General features: G+C 41.1%; 1 protein-coding gene across 2 annotated transcripts in view; it reads right to left on the bottom strand.

Annotated features, from left to right (window-relative positions):
- The window catches only part of LOC126921076 (DNA-directed RNA polymerase II subunit Rpb4-like), a 260,919-nt gene that overhangs the window by 36,107 nt on the left and 201,197 nt on the right, over nucleotides 1-23,615 (bottom strand). Inside the window, exon 4 of one of the 2 annotated variants that reach the window (XM_050732301.1) lies at nucleotides 10,730-10,742. The exons of the other annotated variant lie outside the window; for it this stretch is intronic. The gene's annotated coding sequence lies outside the window, so the exon portion shown is untranslated. Of the gene's footprint in view, nucleotides 1-10,729; nucleotides 10,743-23,615 lie in introns of those variants that run through there. 2 annotated transcript variants of the gene reach the window in all.

Raw genomic sequence — 23,615 nt, 5'->3', positions numbered from 1 at the left:
ATCATTTATATTAACGTATCTCTTTCCTGATACAATTTTCATTCCCTTATTAAATAAGTCAGCTGTACCATAATGAACACTGTCAACATGAAATCAAATTGGTACAACGATAGCGTGCTACGATTACTATTTATAGAAGAATTCTACGAACGTATGTTCTCCTGCTTCTTTAACCCCATCATGCTTTTTCTATATTTCCACAAGCACACTCTAAGCCCTTTATAAAATATACAAGCACTCGCTCCACCATTTCTCTTTACATCCAACTACTTCTTTCGTCCGCTATCCTTCAAAAGCAACGCAACACATCGCGTTTACGTACAATGCGACGATGGACGCGACGCAATGCGACATCGGTGCGAAATCTACCTAACACGCACACTGTAACCGGATAATATTTTTAACCGTCACGACGGTTCCAGCTTTAGAAATACGGCCGTGGATGGTATCGATACGAGGATTCTGTCGGCTTTTGAAAGAGTAGAAAGATTTCCGTTGCGTGGCACAAAAGGAAGGCGCATTGTGCGGCGCACGCGATTGTGAACGCCTTACCGTGAGGTGTATGCAAAATCCTCGCGAATAATTCCATCGGTTTAATCCAATTTCCGTCCTGGCGTCCGTTAATGTATGCCGGCCCTCGTTCGGCACACATTCGCGCACGAGACTCAGGCAGACTCTTTCCTCCGATCGATACGAAATCCCCAGGTATTCGATAATCCTGACCGAATGCGCCTGAGGAACGTTCTATCGTTTCCAACGGTTCCCCACGAGCGACTACGACGCGCCAGCTTTTCCGGGAATTTCACTGTCCCGATGCAACCACGGTTTCGTGACTTCCGGGGCTACTCTTCCATTCCTCGCGCGATAATGCATCGGTTGTAGGAATACGAACGGATTGATAATTATTAGATTGTCCGAAAAGTTTCTTTCGTTTCATAAGGTGATAATAGACGAACCACAATTTCTGTTTTATATTATTTCATTGAATTAGGTATGATACATTTCGTTATATTTTTATTATTATCTTCGATAAACTAATTCGATAAACTAATATAAAACTAAAAACATTGCGCGTCTATTGTTTCTTTATAAAACGAAAGAAACTTTTCGGACAACCTAATATTTCTCTTTTTCCCTTCTTTTGATCGAATAATATCTTTTAGAAAACTTGTAGAAAATGATTTAAAAAATGAGTTTAATGTTTTTACTTAGAACATAGTATTTCTCTATACTATATAACTGTGTAGACAAAGAATTAAAATTGTCGTAGATTTTTTATGTTAAGAATTAATAATTTTAAGTATCTGTTTGAATCAGCATTGAATCATACAGATTGGTATAGTAATGTTTCTATTTAATATTGGAAAAATCAAGAATTAAAATATTTCTTATCCGATCATCCTATCGCACCATAATTTCCTTAGATTATCCGAAATATAATTCAACAGCTTGTTCTTTTAAAAATATTGATGCTTCAAATCCTCGTTATATCATCCTTTTATTAAAAAAAAATTACCCGGAATACAAAAAGGTACCACCAGGGATGAAAGCCGTAGCTGTTTCCCAACGAGGAAAATTCGTCCGCACGGGAAGACACCAATTTCGTCGTTCGGGGGTTAGAAATATGCGCGTTACGTAACGCTTAGCACGGACCAGTTACTTTCGTTGTTAATTTAATCTAGGTTAAACGGTTGCCCCGGAAAGGGCCGGAAATTGAGTAAACGCGGCCGTTCCACGTCCACGAGGATCGTTTCCAACGGTTCCGCATCGATTCCAGGTCGGTGGCATAACATTTCCTTAGAATTCGCTTGCTAACCCATAAATCGGTACGTTACACCATAACGAAGGGGTGGAAAAGCTCGTAAGAAAGAGAGATACCGATGTTCGTAGAGAAAGATGCCAGCAGAGAGGGAACATTATAATGTTAAAGGGATGCCACCTAGTCGAAGAAGGGAACGAACAGAGAGATAGAGACGCGGAGGAAGAGAAAGAGAGAGGACAGAAGGCTTTGAAAGGCCGACGCGAAAGGGGAGAAATTAAAATGTAAAAGGGATGATGTGCGTGGAAAAGCGGAGGCTGCTTCTGCCCTCTCTTCGTTCCCTCTCTCCCTTCGTCTTTCTTCCTCCTTTTCCCTCTTCCGTCCTTGTCTACGCATTTTTCTCCGCTCGTCTGACAGTCATTGACTGGCCCCGGCCTGTGCGCTTATAAGGAAGGGATTTCGGTAGGAAATTAAAATTAAAAGGGATACAACCTCGCACGGAGGGGTGCCTCCATGCTCTTTGGCCCGAGAGAAAATACGGCAGGTCGGTTATCTCGTCTCGAAGATAGGTTTCGCGCGGTTTCCCCGCGCTGGGGAATGGAACTTTTATACATTAACGTACCCGCCACCAGTCAGGAACACGAAAAATGTGACTGACGTCGAAAGTGTGAAACAACGTGATAAAGGTGTTACGCGTAATATTATTTCACGTTAAAATAACAAATTTTGTCTTACTTACTTATCTGTTGAATCCTTTAATCCTTTTTGCATCTTCGTGTTTATCATTCCAACACCACATTTTGGGAAGTTCTAATCGATTATAATAAGTCTAATAATTTTAAACGATTCTAGCCCAAGGAGATGTAAATTTGTAAGCGTACAACTTCTATTATCCGTTGCAGTGAATGCAAATTCAAATTATTTGTAAAGCAACGACTCGAATACGAAAGATTCTTCAACCGATGTTTCCGTACACGATACGCGAAAGTGTGATCAAATCCACAAACCTCGGAATCTCGCACTCCTCGTCTCCAGCATCCTCGAGTCGAAAACGATCGATTCCGGGATCGATGCGGCAGATGACACCGATCGCTGGGGGTAAGAGATGCCCGTTCTCGAGTACAGGATACTGTCCCGAATGGCTACAGGTGATCTCTTCTATTCTGTGAGAACATTCCCACAGCATCCGTGCAACGTGTCACCCCTTCTGTGCCAAATACCGCAGCCTACTTCTCGTTCAACCCCTCGTGTCTATGTTTCCCGGTGTTTCGTCAAGCACCTTTCAATTCTCTCTCCTTTCTCTTTTTCCTTCTCTTGAGCACCCCTTTCTCCCGGCCAAAGAAGTTCGTTCGACGATCGGCAAATCGTCGCGGACGAGGTAAGTTGAACCTAACCCCTCGTCGAACTGGCTGGCTCGCAGAATGGGAAACGGTTAGAGGTATATTTCTTCCGGAACCATCACGAGATATTTTCTTGCTTGTATATCTGCTCCGTGTGTCTGCCTGTCTTTTTCCTTCCTACATTTTATTCGCGTTCGTTGGCTCTTTTCTTCGTTCGACCCCTTCTCCCGTTCGTTCGTCGCGTTACGCTGCCGGGTTCCGAGAGAAATATTAGGCCGAAGAATACGAGACGACGACGGGACGCCATTGTCCCGGAGATAGGAGGACTGACAACAGAAACGATTCGCCAGCTCATCTTTACCTGAACGATTCCCGGCTTGTTTTCCTCGTCGAACAGGGAGATTCGTGAAAACTCGTGGCCCTGCGGGATCAGATCCTTAAACGAACGCATGAATAGCACCTTTTTTCTTTCTACTGCTATTCTTCCCTTTCTATTGGAAGATAAAGGATTTTAGTTGGTGAATCGATGGATCGATTACTTTCCCTTGTTCGCTTTTTGTTCTTGCGTTTTCGTAAGATGCACGATTTTCATAGAACGCAAGGTTGTTATCCTAGATTTCTATTAATTGCGGTATTAGAATGAAAGTTCCATTTGGTCGATGTGACATATATAAAGACTTCCTTTTTTCATAAATTTAAAAATTAACGTTTTCAATTCATACTGCAAAGACATAGAATATATATTTTATATAGTAGAGTGTTCTTGTAACGTAACAATAATAATTTACAATATGTTCTGAATTAAAAGGTAGGAAAAGGAAACGTGTCAAGGAATAATCTATAAACTGCAAAGCTTTAAATTAAAGTAAAGATAGATAGAATCAAACATACGTACTTCGTTTTAAATAAAAGACGAAACAATTTGACAGACGCTACGATTTGTAGATCTGAATAATAAAATTTTTCAATCTTGCCGATATTTCTTTAAAAATATATCCGTCTCGTAGAATATCGACAGAATAAATTTCGTTACAAGATCTGTTGAACGAGAATACAGGTATTCACGTCGAAACAGGTGGAGGTAACATTTCCTTTCCATTCGTCGCGAAGAATCGATCTTTTATATCCTGGGAGCAAAGGTCGAACGTCGAGGAGAATTGAGTCGTTTCAGAACCAGATTCGCAGCGACGTCCGGTGACTCGCATTCTGACCCCTGTGACCCGATTTCCGGTTCGTCATCTGGACCTCTGACCACTGGACAGGTCCCTGTCACGGTCCCATTAGGATATCGTTTCACGGGATTCCAACCCCCTGGAAAAGAAAGGGAAATCAGAACGTGTCTCTCCGCCCCTGACAGTATGGAACCCTTTACGCGGAATTCAAACGGTCTAACGATTCGCAAGAAGATTATTTTCAGCCGGTTCTTCGGTAAAATCATAGACCGATTGCTCGAATGTACTATGAATACGTTTGAGAATATTATTTGAAAGAAGTTTGAGCAAAGGAGAAATGAAACCGGTTGTTGGGAATTAAATATTTCATTAATTGGACATTTCTTTCTTCGCTCTTCGTTTAATTATTTTAACTGAAATTTTATCGATTAATCTTCGATATTTGTGATTATCTTTCATCTATTTCACAAGTAATTTATCCTCCTTCGCAAACTCTTGTATCTGTAACTTATACGAAATACGAAACTGGAACATTCTAATTGAATATCGCTATTTTATATAAATCTTGGAATTATAATGCCAATGGAATTCGTTGCCATTAATAACTTTAAGATCTCGAAGTATATAATATCCAGTCAATGAATTAATATCAATTATTAACATCGATTTATCTCTGTATTTAGTTTCATAAATCGAGGATTTGAACGAAGTTGGAGGGTTTTAGCGTAGAGCTTAAAATTATTTGACGCGGATGAGAATGATCATTAAAATAACAAATAGAGAGCAGAGTATAGAAGAAGGACGAGGAAAAAAATTCTCCTAAGTAAAAATCGAGGATTCGTCTCTCATAAGTCCTCATGTATCTGAGGATCTACACGAAGGACGAGGGTCCTGTCTGAGGATCCTGTTCATGTGTCACCGGCTTAAGGAGCCTTCTTAATTCAGACTGGTATCCACGCACGGGACCCCATGCCAACGTGACGATCATGATCTCAGGTGGTTTCTGGAATCGCCGCTTGTCAAATCGAATCCTTCCGGGCCGAAAGGGCGATTTACTTTTTCACAGGATGTCTGTCCAGGCGCCAGGACCTATGCAAATAACGGTAACGTATACCTATGGGAAAATCTCTAGGAATCGAAAGATTTTATCGATTTAATAACGACGGTTTTTCGAGATCTACAGCGAAAGAATATCTTTAGTGGCAATATAAAATCAGCAACGAGCGATTTAAAAGTTACTTAATCTTCGCAACGAATGAGAACGAAATATTCCGTTAATAAAGCAAAGAATGCACACGGTAAAACTAACGTATCAAAAGTTATTTACCTTCCGAGCATCTAGAATTCTAGAAATTCGTCAATTACAAGTAAAACGTTCTCACGATAATTCGAACAACTTCACAGATCTACGTTAACTAAGTAACCCATCCTTCCCTTTAATGAAGTCTAAGAACCTTTTACCTTCGTACCTTCTCCTCCATTCACCTTTGCTTATTATTAGCACCTCTTCTTTAATCGACTCATACTTACCTCCATAAACAGCCGGTAACCGTGAAGAAACGAGGAACTCTCGCTTATAAATTCAACAGACACGCTAGAAAACCGACATTCAAGCACATTGATTACTCGCGCGAATTCTCCGATCAAGAACCTCGATCGTTACCACGTTACAAGATATATAGAACGATAAAAGCGGTTACAAGGAGGAGTTAAAAGCGATGACCGCTCGTCAACGGCGTTGGGGTCATCCCCGTGGGAGCCACGGGTCAACGAAGTCGAGGAACACGAATAATCGGCTGAATTCACGAACTGGTCGTTCACTGTGTCGTTCAACGAACCGGAAACCAACAAACCAGCAACGATCTCGTTTCGAGAGGCGATTCACGATTTCGCGGCGTGGTCAGCACGCGTGCTACTCGCAGGTTGCTGTCGAATTGAGACCAACAGGAACAACGACGACGTCCATTCCTGAATCACCGGTTCTCTAGACTGGTACAACGTCAAGATGAAGTGGACGACGGGTGGAAAGGTGGAAACTTTGTCAACGGTCGTTCTTCACGGGTCAGAGTGGCTAAGGGTCATCCACGATCGCGTGGACAACTCGTTAGGAGGGTGAAAGGTTTCCAGTATCGGGAGCAGGTCGACGTCGAAACTAGATCGGCACGAACCCACGTGCTTTTCACATTTAGAATGGTCAGTCTTGTTTCCTCCGACAGGGTCGTCTGTCAAAGGATTACTAGACGATCAGCGTGGCTAATGACTACTGGTCTATTCCGCTCCAAGATAGATACAGGAAACGATTGCTGACTGGTTCTCAAATTTTGATCGATGAGATAGTATTTAAGCTGGGAACGCTTCTTTGCTTCTTGTCGTGTAATTCACAGGCCATCTACAATACAGATTGAGGATTACCGGACAACTGTTTCGAATACTGTGGAATATATTAGGTTGTCCGAAAAGTTTCTTTCGCTTTATGAGGAAATAATAGACCCACAACGTTGTTTGTTTTATATTATTTAGTCGAATCGATCCATTTTGTTCTGTTGAGATAAACACCGCGATATTTCACAGACTTGGTTTCACGTTTGCACGAAAAACGTGTAAAAAACACGTTTGCGAAAGAAAGACACTTTCCGGACAACCTAATATGTATTTATATCCGTGAATGGAGTTGAATGGACTTGAAATGGACTTGAAATGGACTTGAGCCGTAATAATTGTTAATAGGTAAAACTATTTAACTCCTATTTCGTTGATTGTGCTCATGAAAATATTATATATACTTTCGTAAGAATCCGCAACCTAATATTCAACAATTAAACTATGTATCAAATGTTTTCGTGGCAAATAGTAAGTTGTCTTTTACAACGACGCATCTTTATACAAACATGAAACCTAATCTGTCGAACGTTATGATCTTTATCTTGATAGAACAAAATGGATTATACGTAATTCGATAAAATAATATAAAACAGAAAATGTTGTGCATCTATTATTTCCTTATAAAACGAAAGAAACTTTTCGGACGACCTAATGCATATGCTTGTATTACTATCCAAAAAATATATTTGAATATGTATCATTAAAAATTCAAAAAATATCCATTCTTCAGAAATTATTACACGTAGTGTATCATTTATTAAAATGCTAAGAAAGATAAACAAGTACAATGAAAAGAGAAAATGTTATATTGTAGCGAGTAATAAATTTGTACGAATAATCCATATACAAACGTAATTAGTCTGTCATGAGGTAGTAGGACAGGAATTTGTCGGCGTGTTTCTTCCTGATAGAAGTCTGGTAGGTCTCCTTCCGGTCAGTCAGGGTCATGTGTCGACGGATTATGAGGTGACGAGCGCGGCTAATGGTCGTACGATGATCTTGACCCGTGAGACGCGTGTAATCCGTCGCTGGCCACACGGGTCCTTCGGGGCACCGTGATAGGGGTTCTGGCTTTCCAAACAAGTAATAAAAGCGAACTTACGACTGCAAATAGCGTGTATATTACGCCTTGACTACGAGTTGGCAAACACTTGTATGCTCGAGCAACACGCTGTCCGACTATCTTTCATTTTGAAGAAATTTATTGGAAGTCCATGATTCAGAAGGATTAGAAAAGTCGAAGGAAAGTTTGCACGTTGTAATTAGGTTGATATACAATATCCGAGAGGTCTCGACGTTTACTAAAAAGTTCAACTTTGTTACAAAACGATCATCGTCTAAAATGATTAAAATATTTATCTATTTAAGTCAGAAGAATTTAGATTCTAATTCGTCGATTTTGAGTTTCCATTTCGTTCATTAACTAAAATTTAATTACGGATTCAAAATCTCGAAATATTTCATATAACATAAAAATTCAAACAAAAATCATGGAATAACCCTTTACTAGTTCATGATTAAATAGCATTCAGCCATAATTAAAGGATAAACATACAATATGATCTAGAATCTGTGGAATTCGGAAAACAGTGACTTTTAAGATACTAGGCAACACCAAACAGATTCGATAACAGCGAGGAACCGATTAAATGCAAGCAGCTGTGAGAAACTGGCAAAGTGGTGCATTCAAGGGTGGGAAAATCGTGGCTGCATAGTCGTTTACTTCGAATAGGATGCTGCAAGGGAGTGATCTTTCTTTTTCAGTGACGTCACCGAGCAGCTCACGAAAGCAGCTGTTGGCTTTTGACTATGCCTACCCCAAGATTGATTGCCAGATTAGTCCAAGTATTTCCAACACGGAAAGGGTTCGTTTTCGGTATCTGTTCCGGTGAAGAAAGTTGATTTCATCCTCTCGATCGAGATCATCTCTTTGAAGTCGCATTAACCACGCGTCTTCCCTCTTTAACAATCTGTATGACTATCGCTAAAACGAACGTAGCCTTAATCAAACATTGCACGTTTTCAATAGCGCCAAGCCATGTACCAAAAACATTTCCAAAAAATTATCATTTCAATAGGAAACATGAAAAGATTTATGCGCTTTACACTTCATTATGCAGATCGGTCTTCTTTTTTAAATTTAAAAAAAACTTCAATCGCGTTGAATTTGTCCGCGAATCGCTCGCATCGTGCATAATCCACGCGTTCTAAAATAAAAAAAAAAAAGAAATTCAAAAAGCGAAGAATTCGTGAAAGAGAGAAACAGAAAATCAGAGTTCGACCTCACGGTGCCAGAGGTTGTTGCTCGTTAACAAAACGAATCCGCGTTGGCCACATGCGAAAGCTGGCCCCCGTCAGATTTTTCAGGTGTCCAGGTGACAAATGATCGTCGTACGTGCGGATGCATTTCTTCGTGGATTTTCGCAGCCGCGCGGCTTGGCTCGCGCGCCTCAGAGAAATGAACCTGTTGCAGAGGTTTATGAGAGGCATTAGCATACCTCGTCGTTGGCCTCGTCTCCTGGCCAAGGGGCCCGGGGATCGGCGGCACGATGCATCGTCGATGCACCGGCGAAACAGCTGCGAGATAAAAAGAACCGACCGGCCGTGGGGAGTGCACTTGTTGCGTCGGTACTTTCGATACATGCCGCTATTTCGTCCAACACCCGCTGGATAAGGGATGAATTTTTTATTCCGCAACGATACTATGATGGACCATGACCTCGATAGCATGATGAAGCCGTGGAATGCCGACAGATTTTCCAGCGCAGATTTCTAGTTATTCTTGAGTGAAATTTTGTACTAATAAAAAAAAAAAAAAAAGAAACTGTATTTCAGTTTGAAAGAATTTATTATATAAATTTACACTTTTGCAATTCAGTCTGAAACGTATTTTATATGTTTGCTTCTTGACAATTTTATTTTATCATTACGTTATTACATCACAATTCTACTTCCACAACTTGCTAGTTGTTATATCTGCTATCAAAGTAGGAAATTAATATCGTCATCATTAAGTTTTCTTTCTTGAACGAATAAAAATCTGTTTATGGATGATTAACTAAAAATTAGTTGCACTTAGCGAAATCTTTTTATCGCGAAAATTGATCGTTATGACGTTTCTCAGTTGATAACGTTTCACGCGTTTCAACCGTAGACGAAAGTTCGCGACAGCTGTGAACTTCTAGTTGGCACGTTTTCCTCTTCCGTTGGATGCTGACAGTGCATTGTCTCCTGATTCGTGTAAGAGGACGCCAAGCTGCGAAAATAATTGCTCGACGAAAGACAGAGCGGCGTCGGAACGAGTCGGTGGAAGAAAGCAAGGAAGGAAGGAAGGAAGGAAGGAAGAAAAGGTGAAAATAAATAAAGAAAGAAAGAAAAAAAGCGGTTCCCAGGATTCGAATGGCCTCGTATGTCTCCTATAAAGGGAAGATTGTTCTGCTTCCATTCTGCTTGGAGGGATGCCTGAAAACGAAGGGTCTTCTCGCTTCTTGTGGCACCGCGAGGGGTGGTTAAGAGGGATGCTGCTGTTTCTGTTCCCGCTGCCGCTGCATCTGCCCCTTTAGTGTAATGATATCTGAAAAAAAGACAGACCCATTCATTGGTACGCCTCTCGACCATCAATTTACCTCTTAAATAGATTCTCGACGGTGCATCGAGCTCCTTTCATCCGAATTATCGAGATTTTGCCTTCTGATCAATTGATAACGATGCCCTTAGCGTATCTAGTTCTACTTCTCGCCATTTTCCAACGTCTCGTAACCTGACTAATATCTATGCTAAAATCTCTTCACTAACAAAAGGATATCACACATGCTCCGTAATATATCAATATTCGCTTGGATAACTCAACGACTTGCACATTTTCGCTGTTACGAAAATGTTCTATCGTAGCGTTATACCTTATTACAATACCTCTCCTTCGTCCCATATCGAATCGAGAAATGATAGAATACAAGGTACGAGAGGCTGGTCCCAGGAAAAGGTTTCGATCTCGTTTATACGAACCGGGGAATCGCGGAGGAAGATCTCGCAGGACATTCAAGAGGGACGTGATACGATTCGCCTCGGTGCTACGTCGGTAAAACGCCACTTCACGCCAGGAATACAGAAATCAAAATCACGAGGCCGCACGCGGAGCAGGTTAGAAACAGGGCTACGAGAACCAACTCACCAAGACACGTATTCTAGTAAACGTATTGTAAACTCAGAGCTGGACAGACTAGACGTTGCAATAGAGAGAAACAGAGACGAAAGCTCGATCGCGATCACGAATCGAGACGATCGTTTTTCCTTCGTATTACGGTGGATTTCCAGAAAAGGCGAATCGGCATGGTCATTTCACGGGCTGTTCCGCATTGTCCTGCAGGAGCAGAGTGGAAACACGGTAACAGGAACAAGAGCGCGAGCGAGGGGCGAGAGACAGACAGGCCCGACACCCTATATTTTGGTCTCATTTTACTAAAAGCCGATCGTATTTCACGATTCCACTCGTCGCGGGGACAATACGTCTGCGTGCCGTTTTCTATTCGCCACTGCGCTCCACGACGTTTCACCGTCTATCCGTGAGCCCGTTTTCACGAAACTCGTAACCTGACTTGGGGAACGACAGCTTTTTTTTTCTTTTTTCTCTTCTTCGATATCTGCTTTTCTTTCGTTTCTTCGACTTTCTAAAATCGGCACCGTATATAGAGACGCGATCATTTGTCCGCAATTTGACCATAAATAGAGCCAACGACGGGGATATTTACTCGCGTAAAGAAGCTTTTTATATCGGTTTTTTTTCATTACTACGAGAAAATTCTTTTTTCGTTTTGGTTTTTCGTGCTCCTTTTTCAACTGTTTTTTTCTTTTTTATAGCCAGGATCGTGTCCTTTTAGAAGAGATATATTGTCGTGGGTTCAAATGGCAGCAACCGCGACCGAGCAGCGTGGAAATTTCGAGGATTCCGAGGAGATCACGTGACGGATTTGCGAATAATATGGATCATGTGAAGCGTCAATAAAGGAACGCGCAGAAGTCGAGCGGTTTATGAGCGTCAACGATGTTTGACTTGTCGGAGACGCTTATAGGGATGAATGTTTTAGAATATAGTTGCTTAAGACTTTAAAATGCGTAATTGCAATTAGTCGATATTGTTCATAGTAGTTTCATAGCAGAGAACTCTGTAACAGTAATTTAGTTATAGTACAATAAATTCTTTTCATGTTTGACATTTTCGATACGATCAAACCGTTTGAGAAACCGACAAAGGAAAAGAAAGTTTAAATGCCCGTTAGAACGCTCGTTACATAATATCTGATCTACAAATCAAGCAAAGGTGATGGCTCTTTATTAACAGAATGCAACGGATACCGAAGGCGATCCTTCTTTCGTACCTGCAGCTGACCGGGGACAGTATCCTTGCTCGTCCCGTGGACGATCCTAAATTAATATTCAAATCTGTATCAACGGGTCTCTGTGAATCTGGCCAACGGCCTAGAACCATTGTCATGTCGAATTTCGTAGTATCCCGGTGTTCTGAAGTGTCCTCCTAGATCGTCCAAGGATTCGACTCCGATTCAATACCCCCACTTTGCCGACACTTTCGTTCCCTTCTTGCGATTCACTGGACGAGGACTTCTGCCTGCATGGTTTTTTTTCTTCGAAGAACGAACGCCATTGGTCCAACTATCGCTGTATGACTGACCTAATTATTCCGACCTAGTGGGAGCAGGTGGTCGAAGGTATGATTCCTTTTAACGCGATCCTACTTCGTGGGTTACAGGCATAAAATTTTGTCAAGAAACTATACCGCAACGTATATCTGTCTTGAAAGTTGTCGATACTTCATTGAACATACATCAGTTTATAAAGCACTTTTAGAATTCGCAGTTGATCAGATAAATAGAGCGGAAAAGTTACATAACTCGATCCGACAGTTTCTGTTGTTGCTAAATTATTTCCAGAACATTTGAAGCTATACCAGACGCCGCTGGTATCGAGCGACGCGGTATTAACGCGAACACATGCGAACGTTTCGTCAGTTCTCAAGGAAAGATTCCCTAGACTACCGAATTCTTGGAAAGACAGATTAACGATTCCGCTTTCGAGTTTGTCTGGCAACGAGTTATTACGTCGTAATTACAATGTACGGATTCGCGAACGACAGTGGGAAATAAACATTTTTAAGAATTAATCGGTCTACGTCCAGATTCCTCTTTCATTTCTTCTGTGTATCTCTTTTGCCTCTACTTTTTTCGTTTTTTTTTCTTCTTTTTTTTGGCTGTTGTCATTATTATTGCCTTTTAATAGGTGCCGACGGTCTTTTCGTCTGTCTGAAATCCACCGATCGCCGACGTGGAAATCGTGGGAGCGGGTGTCTCTCGAATAAAACGAATTATCATATTAATACCGGCGTGTCATCGTCGCATTATTCATGCCTGCTCGCGACGAATATCCTCCGGCTCCGCTTATAAATCACACGCGTTCGTGGAAGTCGGTCTTTTCCTGTGATTTTGAAAATTCGGAGCCCATCATTTACCAAGAATCTCATGCTCTTCTTTCCTGATAATTATCCAACGACTCATCGTTCTGTTGTTTCGTATTATTAGGATAATATTTCATTTCGTTTATGGTGTTCGACCGTGTACCCTGGAAATTCTGTTTCTCTCTTTGTACTTAGATTCTCGGGTATCGTATAATTTCGTAAATCGTTCGCATCGATTGGAGCAATTGTTCGACCGAGACGCTCGCATTTCGAATCCTCAAAGCCTACGGTGCTTTATTTCTTTGATATTTTAATTTCTCTCGACTAAAATAAATTTGGAAATATTGAAAATTTTATGAAAATCAGCTTTTTTCATTCAATCTGAGAGTTTAACAATATTCTCTTCGAGATTTATTAATTTGATATCTCATCATTAAATAAATCAATTGTGTTTCACGTTTATATCGAAACAGCGGATTATAAATTATTACAAAAATCGTCGAAAAAATGGCTGGCAATTATCATTCACGTTGCGTCGGCTCTATAAAAAGATTTGAGATTTGTTACATCTAAAAAAAAAAAAAACTCTCGAAAGCTTGACTTTACAAACCTTTCGACTTGTAAAACCAGTCCACTTGTATCCATGATTTTCGAAAAGGCTAATAACCTGTGTAGCTCTCGAAATGCTGAATAATTTATTTGAACTTTGCACAATCTCGAAATATTATTCTTTTCATTTTATATAACTTCTTCCAATTATAATATATCCACTTCACAAAACTATCTCGAAAATAAACAAAAACTCATTAGTTCTTCTGTATAACCAGAAATTAACCAAACAGATTTGCTTCTCGTTCTCACCGTATATCCATCACGAAAGAAATTCTCGAAAATCTTTCGATATGCTTGTAAAAAGATCGTATACGTAAGACTGAAAAAACAAGGTTATTCCCAGTGGATGATTGGACGGAAAGAAAATAAAAGGCATAAAAATACATAGGATTTTTTCTTTACCCTTTTCTTTTTTTCCTCTTCGAAGACCGAGCACCGTATTGCCGAGATTCAAGCAATAATTCAATTAGCCTCGAAGATTTAGTGGCGCGGACTCCATAATTCACGGTGCACCGTACGAGTGAAATAGAAATGGAAACGGACGCGACGGGGGACACGGGAAGGAGAAGGCGAACAGAGATGGAATACCGGCGGCTAGACCCACCTTGGCATAAATTAGAAGAACAATGCACGAGGACCAAGGTGGACGAGCGTAATGGCACCGGCCAGGGGTACACGGAGGACACTAATAATATAAGCCGTGTGCGTTGCACCCGCTGGCCAGCCGGAAGAACGGCCAAAATTCGCGCGCCACACATGCGACTCCGCATCCTTCATTCTTGAATCTAACTTAAAAACGTATTATCTTGCAGTTTCCTCGGTTTCATGGTTAGGATCATTATTCATACGATATTCGTCGTTTCTTTTTCCACGAAACTTTTTCATCGCTTGTTTCTTGGAGATAGATAGAATCGAAAAGAACGATACGTTAATTCTTTGTCACGTTGTATGACTTTGTGATTTTTAGTCAGTAGTAGGCCAATTCACTATAGGATTAACAAGCAACCATTCAATCTCGCTGAAAACAAACCTACGATCGTCTTCTTGTAGAATCTTCCGTTGGAACATGTAAATGTTATTTGACCGTTGAAGAAATCGTATAACGTCCGATCTCCGGAATAGACCAAAGTATCGTTTCCTTCTGGAGCCCCCTTTGTAACTTTGATCTTGCCATTTTCTAACCTACCGAGAAACCGAGATTTTCCGTTTTCGTAACGACGTCCATCTCTCCAAAAAATAAAAGAAAATCCCCAAAGGATGAGAAAAAGGAAGAAACCGATCGAATAAATTACGAAGAGAGGGCAGGCCGAATTCGACGAAGTAGAAGTCGAGGAAGCGGACGGCTATAGTAGCGAAGGGTGTTCGCAGAGGGGATGCTAATAACTCGGGGTCTGACACGGCCGATGTCCCGCAGAAGGAGGAACGGACAGAGGCGAAATTCATGCGTAATGTATGCGATACGCGAGAGGCATGGCAGCGGCGCGGCGTCGTTGGCCTCCCAAACAATTAGAAAGGGTCCGTCGTGGCGTGTACGAGAGGCGAAGGCCGAGAACGGCCAGCGGCGAGGGCTGGCGACGTAGGGGTTGCGTTTCAATTTCGCTAGGAACCGTTATATTGCAACGTCTTCCGAAATTAAAACGCTTGGACTGTTTCCAACGCGTGCGAATGCTCGGGACGAAGATAGGAGGAGTAAGAGGAGCAGGGCAGAACCTCGTGGCACGAATACATTTCTCATGAAACATTTTCTACGACCGTACTTCCAGCCAGCGGCCTTAAATGTCCCGTAAAAACGTTCGTTAGAGAATGTCCTAGTCGACGTTCGTTTCTGACGTTCGGACGTAGACTTCGCGTCCATGAAACTCGAGACGTTTCGTCTGTGGTTTCGAGGGATGATATTCCTGTGACGTCAGTCTCTACGTGTCGTATTCATCTGTCGTTTTCGCTGAACCATGTCAGGATGTGTAGTAATTTGGAAATGTGATCATCGATGTAGTAATGGATGGTACGGTGGAAATAATTGTGGAACGTTGGCTGGAAATGCGTGAGATTCAAACGCGTTGCGTTGCTTCGAATGGAAGTCCGAGAAAATCCAAAATAAGCCTTTTGCAAAAAAGAGATATTCATTAAAACGGAAACGTGATTGTACATAATTATTTGTTGTCGTTATATTTTTTTTGTTCTAAATAATTGTGTATAACATATTTCGAAGCTCGATGATATTAATATTGCTTATAAGTCGCTTCGTTATTTGAGAGATCTTTTCCTCCTATGGGATTCGAAATAATCGACGAATACTCGCATTTATTCATTTGCTACGGTAACATTTTTCTAACTTACACGCGCTTCCACTAAAAATAGTCCGAGTCAAATAAATCTTTAAAGAAAAGAAGAAAGTACGTTTCACGTAAACGTCGGAAGGAAAAAGTTCATCATCGACGCCAGTCATGCAGAATAATCCCTAATAACACGAGAACGCCGGTGTCGGTCCGTTTGACACGTTTCCCGATGACCACCCCGAAGAAGCAGCCCCTTGGCCCGGCGTCTCCGCAAGGAGGGGCAGAAACCGAGAAACCGGTAAGGCCCGTGCCCTAAATTTCGCTCGATCGACTCGGTAGTTTCCAAGTGAAGTGATCGAGGTCCCCCCGTTACTCCAAAAAAGGAAAAAAAATGGATACAAGACGCGGTGGACGATGACCCTTCTGGAGGTCATCCGGAAGGGTCACTGATGTCCGACCAATGACCCGGCCCCGCCCTAACACTCCCGTGTACAATTATAAATGTATTAAACCCATCCCCTTTACAAGATAATATTTAAATCGTGGCGATGGGTTAAAGGACGAGCAGGCACGGTTCCAAAAACAGGGTTACGGAAGTACTTACGCCGTCGGGTCAGTTTTATTGCGTGAGTATTGGTGTTCCTCGAGGTCGGTAGCCTCGATTTTATTGCGTGTATTTTACGTTATAAATTCACCGACCGTCTTTACGCAACCCTTACCTGCGGAGGAGCGCGATAGAAGGAAGAAAAGGAAAGGATCCACGCGCGGACCTGAATCGATGGCGATTTGCATGGGACGAATTTTCGCGCGACCGGTGGTGATTCACCACGTGGTGGGTCTTCGGTTGGTTGCGTATTCGAGCGAAAGAGATATTTGTTTCATAGGAAACGTGGTTGTGAACGATGGATTTCGTGAGACTTTGCAGTAAGCAATTAAAATTAGAAATGATTTCGTTACGATAATATTCCATCTACCTCGAAGGACACTATACTATTCGATACGATCGAGTTGTTTCGATAAGCGAGCCGCGATATCAGTCATACGATACGATGTACGAAACACACATTGATTATGCACTGTATAAACTTCACAGAGATTTAAGGTATTTGAAGAAGAAAAGAGAAGATAGAAACTATTTAAACGTTGAGACACGCCATTTAATTCGAACGATGGCCGGTAGCCGGTCTCATTTTCCGTATAATTTCTGAACGGTCGTATTTTTGCCACTGTGTTATAGCACCGTTTTATCGCTTGTATTTTCTGTCATAAATCCATCGGAGGACCCTCGACTTCGAAAGGGTCTCGGGGAACCAGGGCTTCGCGAACCCCTTCGTACAATGACCAACGCAGTTTGAAGAGAGATACGGGGTGATAAAAAGAATTTGGCCGAGAAGGGAAGGAGGAAAAGAAAGAGAAGAGGAGAGAAGGAGGCAACGGGCCAGGTCGCAGTCGGACAATGAGAAATTGCGTACATGTTGCGTGCCATCGTGCGTTTCGCGCGCAATAGAAACGCGCACTAAATCGTGCCAGGCGGCCTGTCGCGGTTTCTCGAGACTTAGACCTCGTGTACTTTCCCAACGGTCGCTTGGCACATTGATATTTTTCGTCCTGTTCAATTTCGTTTCGACTCGAACGTTACACTCGGTTCGGAAACGATTCTATCGTGGTGCAGCTTTTAATTTTTTCATCGATGTAAAGTTACGTGGGAATTTTAGAGATGGACTATCGAAGAATGTTTAATATTTTCGATATTACTTTATGATAAATTTTGCACCATAGCGGAATTTAAAGAGCTACTCGTTTTTGTTGGAAACGTAAAAAGACGGAGTTTGCTTGGTTGCTGTGAAACTGGTTGATCGAAAGTTCTACTTCCAGTAGATAATATGGGTCAATGGTGATCCACGTGGCACTTATTGTTAGTGTTTCAAAGGATAAAGGTCAGTGTTAGATGGTATCAAAGAAAAACTGTAGGTTTCTATTAAAGGAATATAAGGTCACCCTTAAAATCTAAAATCGATCGATAGTTTATGTACTTGACTGCATATACTGTATATACCATATTTAGACATTTGTGAAATGTTAAAATTTCAAGCCAGAACGCTTAGTTCAAAGTGCCTCGATGGATAGAATTTGTCTTTTATTTTATACGAAGTAACTCGATTCGTAGATGCGAAGAAACGTCGTAAGAAACCGTGCAAAGTAATGTGTCCAATTTTGTTTTGACGCATTAACGACAAGGAAGGCGATCCAAAGGGAGGAAACGTTCTATAATTTTGGAAAATCGCTACGAGTGGAAATTGGGCACGATCTTCGCGTTTCTTTCCACTCGGCCTTGAAAAACGAGCAAACTTCCTAGCGGAAATTCCGTCTGGCGTGCAGACGAGTGAGCTAGCGGCAATTTCGAGCGGATTCCGCATTCGCAGCTCACCGCTTCCGGTTTCGTCTTTCCTGGTGCCGTTTCCTGCGAAATGGCCCGGCCAATCCGCGTGGCCGCCCTCGTCTACAGGAAAATCTAGTTGCCGTGGAAACTTCGTGCCTCTACCTGATACATCACAGACTTTCTTTCCGTGACCGCACGAACAAACGAACCTCGTCTCGAATTTACCTCAATAACAATGCTCCCTTTTCACTTGTAAGTTAACAGATATTTCTCGAACATTCTGTATTTCCCGCGACAAAATCAGAGATTACGATGTTATTAATGGTGCTGTTATTTAAAGCAAGATACAAAAGATCCGTGAGTAAAGATATGCAATGTGATTTAAAAGGAAAGGGACGTTTCATTGATATTGGGACGCTCCATAAGTCTCGTCGAATTTTTATTAAAAAACCCCACACGGAATGATATTTTCTGTGCGAATTGACCTTTTACGAGACGAACGTCCGAAAACCGAGTAAATCCGATCGATTGAACGAATCGTTCGTTTCTATCCAATGCAATGGGCCACCGTCGAGTCCAGATAGAAGATAAGTGAACTTTCTGAGCTCCTGTCGCGTATCGATCCGAATTCCGATTCAATTTTCTACGCCCTCGACGCACACGACGGAACATTATGCATTAAACATGACGCATAACGCATACGCTGTGCTAATCCACAGACAGTATAAGCATATCAGCTTTGATACGAAAGTGCTTGATCGTGGACGTATCTACGACGAAAAGAGACATTTCGAAGAGTTCATGGACGATAGAGAAATTTTATGCGCGACGAAATTGTTTATTGCTAATTTTATAGAGGTGTTTGCTGATTGTAACAGCAATGTTTGTCTCTGTATCTTTGGCTGGTTTTGTAGAATTACATGTTAAATATTCGCTCGAACAACTTAAATTTAGCGCGCAACATTCAATTTATAGAACGCGACCCGCATAACAATTTCAACTAACACGGTGTATCATTTTCCTCCCTCGACATTCGACAAACTATCAATCACTTTCTCGCTCGCGGACCCATTTTTCCAACGGCACGTCGGACAACGCGTGTGTCGAGATGGCGCGTTTCCTGTTCTCCGTAACACAGCAGAGGAGACTGCGCGAAAACAATTTCACGAACGAGCGCGGCCATCAATTCCGATCACACGCGTGGTCGCGCGAATTTGCAAAACGATCGTCTGCTTGTACCGGTATACGTGCCCACCGATGCAAAAATTACGCTGTTCGATCGTCGTTTCCACAGTGATAGTTATTTATGCCGGAATCATGCAAATTTTAGTAGAGCGAGGAACCGACGAGCGCGATACCAGTCGCACATACACCGTTGTTCACAAGTAGAGATATTTGGACACGTCTGTTGAAAATACATAAAACATACTTTAAACGAAACTCTTTGACTTCTTTGACTTCTCTGATCTTCTTCGGGATAACCATATACGGTTAATATTAATTGGTATAAATAAAAAAGCGATATAATTGAAGCTGTATTAGCTTATAGCTGAATAAGTCGCTTTTAAATGTATCTGTTCAGCATCGATGTTTTAGAGCAATGAAAATATCTGATTCTATAAATCATCACATGCACGAGCCACTGTATAACAAACTTTGTTCTTACGATTCCCTTTCGATCTTGCTAGAACGATGAAAAATATCGAAAATCTAAAGTGGCCTTAATTCGACGATTAAAAACTGTATAACAAAAGTATGCAAGACGTCCATATATTTATGAGCCGGTAGTGTATCTACGATGTGACGCGTAACCGGACGAGAAAGCGCGAAAGCGAGGCGCGATAGGCCGATCGCCAGCGGTAAAGTTTACCATAATAATTACACACATCGGTCGCGCCTATTACACGCGCGCGTAATAGGGCCAGACGCGAAATAACTATAATTTACGTGTATCACCTTATTCCGTATGCCGAGTACGGTCGTAAAGTATTTGTGCTGAGGCCCGGGCACCGTCGAAAATTATAATCAACCGCGAGTTATTTAAGTTAGCAATTTTATTTCGCTCCGTCTCTGTTCATCGCCGTGCGCGTCCTGTGGATATACGCGCACGCGGTTTCGGGGCTTCCATCGTCGGCCCCGAAGAAGACAGCGGCGGTCTGCTCTATTATTAGGCGTAATGGCCCGGGAAAACTTTCATTAACTTGTCCGATGCCTAATTCATGAGACGACCGGACTGCGATACCGTGTAATCCGCGCCTCCTACTTCGGGCCCGCTCCACAGGGAAAAAAGGATTCGAACCTTATTCGGGAAACGGTTTCGGCTAGGATGAAAAGAAAAAGAAATGGTTTCTGCGTTCACTTCCTATTCGAACGGTTTGAACGGAAAGTTGTGAAAGTCTGGGAATTTTTCATTTAGGCAAGCTTTTGATGAAAGGATAAACTTTGTTAATGTTGATTAACAGTATTTAAAAATACTGGAACGTTTGATATTAACGATAATAGAGGATGTAGTAGGTAATGCCGATAGTTGATATTAAAATCTTTATCTTAATAATATATTTATATATAGTTCCGTGTATTTAAAAAATGTACATTTATGTTTCAAACGTTAAAACACGATATAAAAATGAATCTATCAGAGAATATCAAATATAGAAGCTATTAGATTAGAATAATTTTATAATTGTCATAGTTAGAACTGAGAATAATATTTCGCATGTATATTTATACAGTAAGTCGCATCGTATTGTCGATTTTACTTCGAAGTAAAAGAGATACTTTAATTTAAAATCGTTTTGCCGCATTATTATTTACATTTCAATCGTTCACGGCTGACAAAAATCACGATTTTTTATAGCAATGGCGATATAAGTATAAAAAGTATCATAAAATTAAAAAAATGTTTGATAAAATAACGCTTTCTTCTCTTCCTCTTCCTCATTCATAATAAATATCATATAAATACGGGTGTAATTATTAGTATCGAATTAGCAATTGTTTAATATTTTTTAATAACAATAACAAATTAATAACAAATTTAAATTAATTCGTCTCGATAATAAAAAATCTAAAAAGAAAAGGTATTGCGCGATAGCAATTTGAAAAATTCTTGAACTATTCTTTTCCGCCACCTATGGATTGTCAAAAGAACCATACAACCTGGAGAAGCAGGAAACGAATTCCGCATAACCTTACCTACTGAAAACATATCCCGTTACCGACACCATTTTCGTACCTGTCGTTTCCTTCCTTTTCCTATACCGATGCACAACAATTTTTATCCATCGGTATCGTAGAAAAAAATTCAGAAATTCTCTAATACATTTTCCTAGTCGTTAAAGTAGTTAAGTGTAAAGTATCCTTATCTCAACGTTCTTCGATCCATGCTTGAAATCCATGGTTCGGTTCGGTCAGCGTTTCGCTTTACAAACTTTCGTCCAATTGACCAATCGAAGATGGAAAACAAGCATCGATTACAAGGATCATTGTCGCTGGATAATAATGTCTAGAAAATTGGCCGGACGATCGTCTACAATCTCGAGGACGACGTTTTCTCACTGTAGAAAATGCCTACACGTAACCATGCACATTCACGTACAATGTATACACTCGTGGGGCTCTTATTATAGCGAAGAGTTGCAAAGCCTGGAGCGTTCGCCGGTGATTCGCGTGTAGGTATGCCAATTTCTGCTCGGAACAGGTCGCGTGAACACACTTGGCGGAAGGAAATGGACGAACGAAATGCAACGTGCAAAACGGTCTGAACACGTGTAAAAGTATAAATACTTTCTTTATTTTTAATTCATCGTTTTATAGCGAATCGCATTCCTTCTCGACAATGCCGCAATTTACGACAACCTTGTACGTAACTTACTTTAATCGTGTCTTCTAGCGATGTTCTATGCAACTTGTACTATGTTATTTCACTACTTAATGAGCTAACCTGCCTTGCAATTTCTCTTAAAAACTTTAGCAGATCGATTTTAAATCAATCGGAAGGAAAATCGTCCCAGGCGATCGTTTGGTTCCACGCATCGTTAATCCATAGTAATTTTATCTGTCATCTGATCGTCATCGTCTACTCTCGCGACTTTCCAAACCCATGCTTCTCGTCTCTGTTATCGTGCACATAGCCCTTGCGAATATTGTTTACTATGTTGCTAGTGAGGTCGTTTCCCACGTCAAAGGCTGAAACTGTACGATACCCTCGTTTTTACTCCAACGACCAAGCAGATATGCGTGCTAAGATTTTCCCTGTACGATGCACGCCACGCCACACACGGGGTAGCGTAATGAGAGGTTTGGCCGTCGAACAGAAATCGCGAGCGTATCGTACAGAGATTGTTGCACGCGTGTATATACATGCCGATTTTCAAACGTATCACGAACCGTAATTTCCGAGTCACGACGAGTCACGGCTGGCAAACGATATACGCAGTTTGTCGAGAAATTGTAAGACGATGGTAGGGGATGGAAACTTCGTTCGAGGAACGAAGTCGCCAACGAAGAACGCCATAATTATTTTCTACCATGCGCGTGTCAACTTGCCGAGGCTTCAGGCATTTTGCACCAATTTCTCCGTCGAGTCGAACAGTCGACCGTGGAAACGATCGAGGTTCTTAGCGAGTTGAGAAAATCTTGTACAATTTCTGGCTCGAGACTCTTTTATCGTTGATTAAAACGATCACGTACCGTAGTAACTGTGTTGCAAAACTTCGAATGAAACAAAGTGATTGTTAAAATTTTGGCTAATTTGCGATCTTCTTACGTTTAGAATAATTTCGTATTGAAGTATAGTATGTAGAAGTATGAATGGACGAAATCAACTTTAAGATCTCGACAAATATTCAATTTTTAGACTTAAAATAATTTTCTAATTAAGGTATTAAAGATAGATTCTTACTTCAAATGAAATAAAACGTGAATTTCCTTTTCTTTCTAGATATGTTATCAAAGATATTTGGTAATATTTCGTCGAAATCATTCGTTTCATATAAAATTAGTTTTGAAAACTATTCTAAGATAAGTAATTAACAGATCTATTAAGCAATTATGGTTGCTATTCTTGGCACTTAACTACAGTTTTTTGTCGAACAAGCATTTGGTCGTGGAAACGTTCCGAGTTTTAACAGATAATGAAACTTGCTAGTCAAAGACGAGTTAATTAGCAAGTTGGTATTTATGTTCTTAGTATGCTGTGTAATTTTCAGTTGGATGAACAGCCGATC

Source organism: Bombus affinis, chromosome 10 (assembly GCF_024516045.1).
Source record: "Bombus affinis isolate iyBomAffi1 chromosome 10, iyBomAffi1.2, whole genome shotgun sequence".
NCBI lineage: Eukaryota > Metazoa > Arthropoda > Insecta > Hymenoptera > Apidae > Bombus > Bombus affinis.
Note: the sequence above shows the minus strand (reverse complement) of the source record. Positions and strands in the feature narration are given on the sequence as shown.